The sequence below is a fragment of the Sodiomyces alcalophilus genome, assembly GCF_042370955.1.
Source record: "Sodiomyces alcalophilus JCM 7366 unplaced genomic scaffold ACRALscaffold_5, whole genome shotgun sequence".
NCBI lineage: Eukaryota > Fungi > Ascomycota > Sordariomycetes > Glomerellales > Plectosphaerellaceae > Sodiomyces > Sodiomyces alcalophilus.
The window spans coordinates 1,281,545-1,288,371 of NW_027263536.1; positions in this window are offsets into that span (position 1 = coordinate 1,281,545).

Below are 6,827 nucleotides of genomic sequence, written 5' to 3' on the forward strand. Positions count from 1 at the left end.
GAGTGGAATCTAATAATACTTATAGGCAGTATAATAAATACCTAAAAGCGGGCGTTAATCTAATTCTACCGGGATATTCTATAGGTCCTAGAGCGTAGTCTAGGAAATAAGCAGTAAAGGATAGGGCCCGGTTTTTTAATTAGTTTTATAGCTATAAAGGGATTATCTGTTTTTGTTTGTTTTTTTTTTATTTTACTGCTTTCCTATTTTTTTTTTTATTAATATCGTGGAGGGATATAGGCGTTCGGCCTTGCTTTTTTTTACTCTATACGATACTATGAATTAACGCGCCCGCTATTCCTCCGCCTATATCCTATACTATAATAAACGTGCCCGGTAAAGTAAGTATTAGGAAGTGTATAACCCTAAGTAAACGACTCTATTAAGACCTCCGGGTATATAATATTATCTATATAACGCCCCTTTTCGGTTAGCAGCCTATCTTTGCCCGGTAAAAGAATAAATAATCGTCGTATATCGGTAACCCTGGATATAGCGACGTAGAACTGCCTATACGTAAAGACCGGCAGACTTAAATCCACGCTAATCGTACCGAATAACTAACCTTACGACTTATTAATAGTTATCGTAAAATAGAGGCGGACAGGAAACTAACGCCTACGGAGAATAAACGCGAATTCCTCCTCGGTATTATCTAGTATAACCCGCGGGATAAAGTAACGCTGGCCCGTATACGACCCTAATAAAATTTTTACCTTTGACACGTTAGTTACTATACGTAAGATAACTATCCGCGTACCGTTATAAAGGCCCTTTTATAGGCTAAGGTTCCGTATAAGAATAACCGGGGCGCTAATCTTAAGCTCGAGCTTAGTAGGCGGGATAAAAGGGAACTCTATCGATAACAGGACGTCTAGACCCTAAGCCGGAATTATACTATTAGTATCGGACGGGCGATTTTTGACCGTGTTCGTAGAGAAGTAAGTCCGTGACTCCCCCGGTAGACGCTCGATTATAGTATTATTAATATCGCTAATATACGCGTTACGCGCTATTAGGATAACACGATCTATAAAGACCGAGTAATCGAACGGACTCTACCGAAAAAGCTTAACAGGATAGATATAATCGTAGAGACGGACGCGCTCGAAGATGGCGGTAATAGAAGGGAAGAGCTTGATAAAACCGCGATAGGCCTTACTATACGATAGGTCGCGTAACCACTATATAAACGCCTAGTTATCCGAGTTAGTGTTAGTAACCCGTATATTCTAAGTAAGGCAGAGAACGCGAAGCTAGGGCTAGAGGGGCGATCGCTAGAAGCAGGCCTGTATAATATAAGGCCGACCACCACCATGAATAACGGGGAGAATCTAGGTAAAATCGCCACCGAATATAATAGGGATCCTACTAAAAGGCTCGCTATAATCCCGGATATCCTATAATATACGATTAACCGCCTCGAAGCAGTGCCTATACTATATAGGAACCTTATCCTAGATAACTAAGGCCGCCTCCTATAATAAACGGGCAAGGTTAGTATTCTTCTGAATATTATAAGAAGAGTCGCTATCGATATAAATAGGTATCTTAAACCAGGAGTGGGCGGTGCGGCCGCCCTCTAATAGCATAGCTGCTACGCGGAATCCCGCGTCTATGGTGTTATAAACGTGTGTAAGAGGAATTCAGGAAAAGTGAAGATATCTTCTTTAAAGGGTTAGCTCGTAGAGCTCTGCGGGACTATAGATAGATATCTATAAGGTCCTGCTGATAAATGTGTGTGTGACTAATCTAAGTAAACTTTGTGTAGTAAATGCCCTCCTCCGAAAAAATAATCGTCCTGATTATTATACCACGTTTCTTTAGGTCTATTCGTTTGTCCGTCCGAGCAAAAAGAAAAACTGATATTCTCCCTAATTAAAGCTAAATCTATATAGTTTCGTTTTTATTTACGAGGGCTAATAACTTAATCGGAGTCCTCTAGCTATTCCGTTACGTTAGAGTTCTATCGTGATAGTGGCTGGGTCTATAGCTACGAGGAAGATATAGGCTGCTATTATTAGATTTACGATGAGGATAGTTATTATAGCGTTTGCGACGATAACGGCTGTTACTGTTAAGGCTGTTTGGCTGCCGGCTAGCCGGGTTTCTTCCGCTTAGGAGCTTTCGAGTTTTTCTATAATTAGGCGAACTTATTTTATAAAGCTTTGATCTAAGTCTCGAGTGCTACGATCTTTACGTCTGCCGTCTTTTAACTATTAATAGCGTCCAAATTAATTCGTTTAAGTTCCGTCTACTATTATTAGGTCGCGCCGTTTAGCTAGCCGATTCTTCCCTCGTGATTATCCTAGAGTTTCTACGAGTGGTCGAGCTTCTATCGGAAGTCGTTGCTCTATTAGAGTAGTTTATCGTTAAATACTTTGCTTCTATTATCTATTATCCTTTTTAGACGCTTAATATAGTTATTCTGCCTTACGTCCTAAGCCTTTAATTCGTCCTTCGTGGTATATATAGTTATCGTCGGCTATAAGTTCTTTATAGCGCTCTGGCTAGGTATTATAGTTGTTGTTTATATTAGGGCCGTGATAGTAGTGTTATCGGCTCCTAAAATTTTTATCTTCTTCCTAGGATTTATATCTATAAAGTCCTGTATATCGCTAAGCGATCCTAAGCGTTTCCGCTATTTATCGTTCTTACCTTTTTACCGCTATTATGTGATCTAATTAACTATAATATCCCGGTTTTTTATATTTAGCTATTCCGGGCCGATAACTCCCCTATCCCTAAGGGCCAGAGCGATAATATAATGTTTTATAGACGTTTATCCGATAGCGAGCTTTTATTTAAGTCTGATTATAAGGTCCGTTTAGTTAAAGAATATAGATCCTAGTAAATAGTCGACTTTAGTTATAGTATACTAGTCGATAGCTCCTTTAGCTCCGGTAATTATAAACCACTAATCGGTAAATAGACGCTTTACTCGGTTATTATTAGTAAGCCATAAAGACGTGTTCACTGCTTTCGTCTATATCGTGGTGATATCGGCGAGGGGTTACTAAGCTATGCGTATCTATAAGGCCGGATCGGGCTATAGATCTAAGTTAATCTACTAAGTTAGGTCGGGTTACTAGTTAGCGGTTATTAGGGCCTTTACGGCCTATAGCTAAGGAGTATTTGTCTGTGTTTAAGGGGCGATCGACTATACCGGGGCCGTTATATCGTTATTACCTCCGTTATCGTATAGGCTAAAGTCGTTATCCCTGTATAAATAAATATTACTATTAGATATTTCGAAGTTTAAGTAATCTATATCTTATCGTCTATCGTCGCTTACTAACTCGTTATCCTAGCCGGTTATAAGGAAGCTTACGTCTTCCTTATATCTAAACTTCTTAGTGTCGGCTAACGCTTTCTTAAATAGTTATAGCGTGTTCTCCCTGTTAGGCAGATAATTATCGTCCTGTATACGTTTATTTATAATATCCTATATATCTTATTAGTTATTAATCTATTATTTAGCTCCGTTCGTCTATATATAATAGGCGGCGTGCTATGCCTCCGCTAAATATAGGCTTAGGTCGTTACTGTCGATAAACTAGTCGAAATTTTCGACCTTCTTCCTATTACTACCACTTACCACCGTCTAGCTAGTATAAAATATCGTGGTGGCCTTTTAATCCTAGTTATTTCGTCGCTATTCCGCTAAGAGGAATAGTAGTATATCGTGAAACCACTTATATAAGCGGTAGTTCTTATATAGATATTTCGAAATCCTTTTAAGTAGCTTAATACTCTCCTCCGCCTTATCGTGAATAAATTAGCGTTCCTTAAGGCTAGGAGTAACGTCCTTACCCTTCTTAGCTATAATAAACTTCGTGTCCGGGAGTTAGGTGTGTGTTATAATATATAATATAGAATTAGGTCCGTGGGTATAATAAATATTATAGAAAAAGGGGTATAATATCTATAGGCTCTAGAGGACTAGTAGGGAAGAATAGCAGATTATCGTTAGAGTCTTCCGGCCTAGGTAGATATAAGTTCTGTCTTATCTAGAGTATAGCTGTGTTAGGCGAAAATAGAAAGCAGCGTAAGAGGTATTTTAATTATTCTTCCTATTCGGGAAGTAGTAAGTCGCCTCGCGTTCTTTTTTTCGTTTATAAGGTTAATCTATAAGTAAGGTGACTTTAATTATATTTATATAATTCGTTTTTTAGCTTTATTTATATAAAGGAGTAGAGTTAGTACTGATTTAGGGGGGGGGTTAGGGGGAGAAAGTAAGAGATAGTAGCAGGGATAGGAAAAGGGGTATTCTTTATTATTTTAGAGCGCTCCGTCTTATCGCTTCGTCGTATACACGCTTCTTCTTTATATAACGGTTATACGGCTATTTTCTTTATATAATAGTCTCGATTAGTTAGTTTCTCCGAAATCCATCTCTTAATATTCCGCGTTATCCCTGCGTCGGCCGTAAGGGAGTGTTAGTTTAATAGCTTTTTAGTCCCTCTATCTGCTAACGCCGATTATTCCTTTTTCCGCCTCTTTATTACTAGTCGTCTAGCCTGTTAGTTCCGCCGTGGTGATCGGGTCCCGCCTCTTAAAATCGTAGACTATATCGCTCGTATTTTCTATTAATAGCTATTAAGGGTACCACTTATCGTATTATATAGGCTAGCCTTTCTATTTAACTAAGTATTCCGTTTATAAACGTCCCTTGATTTTTCTTACTCGCCGTCTCTATAACTTTTTGATTTCGTAGGACTTCTATTCGCCGTCGTCTCCGTCTATAACCACCGGTCCTGGCTTCGTTTATTCTCTGCTAAACGGGTCCCTAGTTAGTGCTAGTATAAGCTACGTGATCGATACTACTTTATAGACTCGCCACGATTAAGGGAAATCTAATTCGTATATAAGAGGATTAATTACTCTAACTACTCGGAAAGGTCCGACCCTTTATTATAACTATTTCCTCGAGTCGTGAGCTTATCCCAGAAGCTTATATCCACGGTATAGACGAAGGTATACAGGATCGCCTACTTTAAAGGTATACAGATATCGCGTTATATCGTATCGTTATTTTATATCGGCTATAGCGATCGCTACTAAGTGCTCCGCCTCTTAGTAATATAGCTGCCTAATATACTCGGTCTACTCCTTATTATAGGTTTACGGAGTATCTATACCGACTATTAAATCTATAACTATCTATAAGCGGAATCCGAGAAGGAATTTATTCGGGGAGGTATTAAGCGTCTTAGTATATACTTAATTTAAAGCATACTATACTACTAGGATAATATCTAGCCACGGAATATCGCTAATAGAGGTATAATATCTTAGGATAATTTCTATAGACTAGTTCTTCTATTCGGATAATCCGTTAGTTTATATATACTATACCGTTAAGATTACTAGCAGTACTCCTAAGGCCTTAAATAACTCGCGCCAGAATTCTAATATAAATTTCGGGTCCTTATCGGATATAATCCTCGTGGGCAGGCCCTAGTCCGTTAGCTATAGTATCCGGAGTAGCAGTTCCGCCTAATCCTTAGCTATATATATCGAATATCCGGGTATAAGAATCGTCTTTTTACTAGTCTTATAGGTGATTATAAGCATAGTATCGAGTTTATTTATTAACTTACTCTTAATTATCCAGAATAGCTGCCGGTATTCCGTGGGTGGTAAACCGACTATAAAGTCGATTATAATTACGGAAAATAGTATTACCGGTAGTGGAATAGGTTATAGTTTTCCGAGCGGTTTCTATTAATCTATAACATTCTCTAGGCATACCGGGTAATATCTTATCTACTCCGCCACGGCACGCACTTTACCTTTAAAGCTAAAGTTATCTAGGGCGTGTATTATTTATTTTTCGCTAAAATAGTGATTATTATTATATACTATCTATAAAACCTTTTTAATAAGTTTACGGGGCACCACTAACCTTAGTTTATTAGCTTCTCTGACCGTATATAATAGTCCGTTCTTAAGTCGGGTTAGCAGAGGTCTTATTAGTCTGCCGCTAGAAGTCCGTTTATCGGTTTATCTAGTATTAATTTCGTCGATTATAGCTTTATATTTCGGATCCTCCTAGTATACTTATTAGAACTCCCTTTTTAAATCGTTTAGTATTATATAGTCCATTACTATATAAGTTAAGGCGTATTCGTCTACGTCTATTAGCAGCCTTAGGTCCAAGATAGCTATATATACTACTAATACCTTATCGTGCTTAGTCTATATATCGTTTAACTCGCTATTATAGGCCTATTTCTTCTTATCCGTCCTTTTTGCTTTTTTAGTTCCTATTAATGCCTTAGAATCCTCGTCGTTTACTATTAAGTGGGTGATCGCGAAGAGTAAAGAGATAATCAGGATAAGGCACTTAGTGATTAGGACGTGATCACACTTAAGTTAAAAGGTAGGGGGTGCTAAAGAGTTAAATTAATCGCTGGCCTTCTTATCCTAAGGGCGGCTATTTATCCTTTCTTATACACGTACTGGCCAGCTTTGGTCTAGCACGAGAGTCCCCGATTAAGTCTATACTGCCCGATTAATCACTATCTATTAGAATATAGCGATAACTCGACTTATGCTTAGGTACTAACTATATTATAGCTAGTATCGAGTTAGGTCCCGGACTAGATACTCCGTGGTTATCCGTACGCCGCCCCGGTCTAGAACCCTATCGTGACTCGTTACTATCCGGTACTTGGGTACCGGAGGTCCGGCACCTGATAGGGCGCCCCGTCTCTATGGTTTCCGTCCCGGAAACCTTAATGCTAATTTAATATCCCTATATCTTCCTCCGACCCGGTATTTCTTTATATCCTTTCTACCCCCGTTATACCTAATAATTCTAT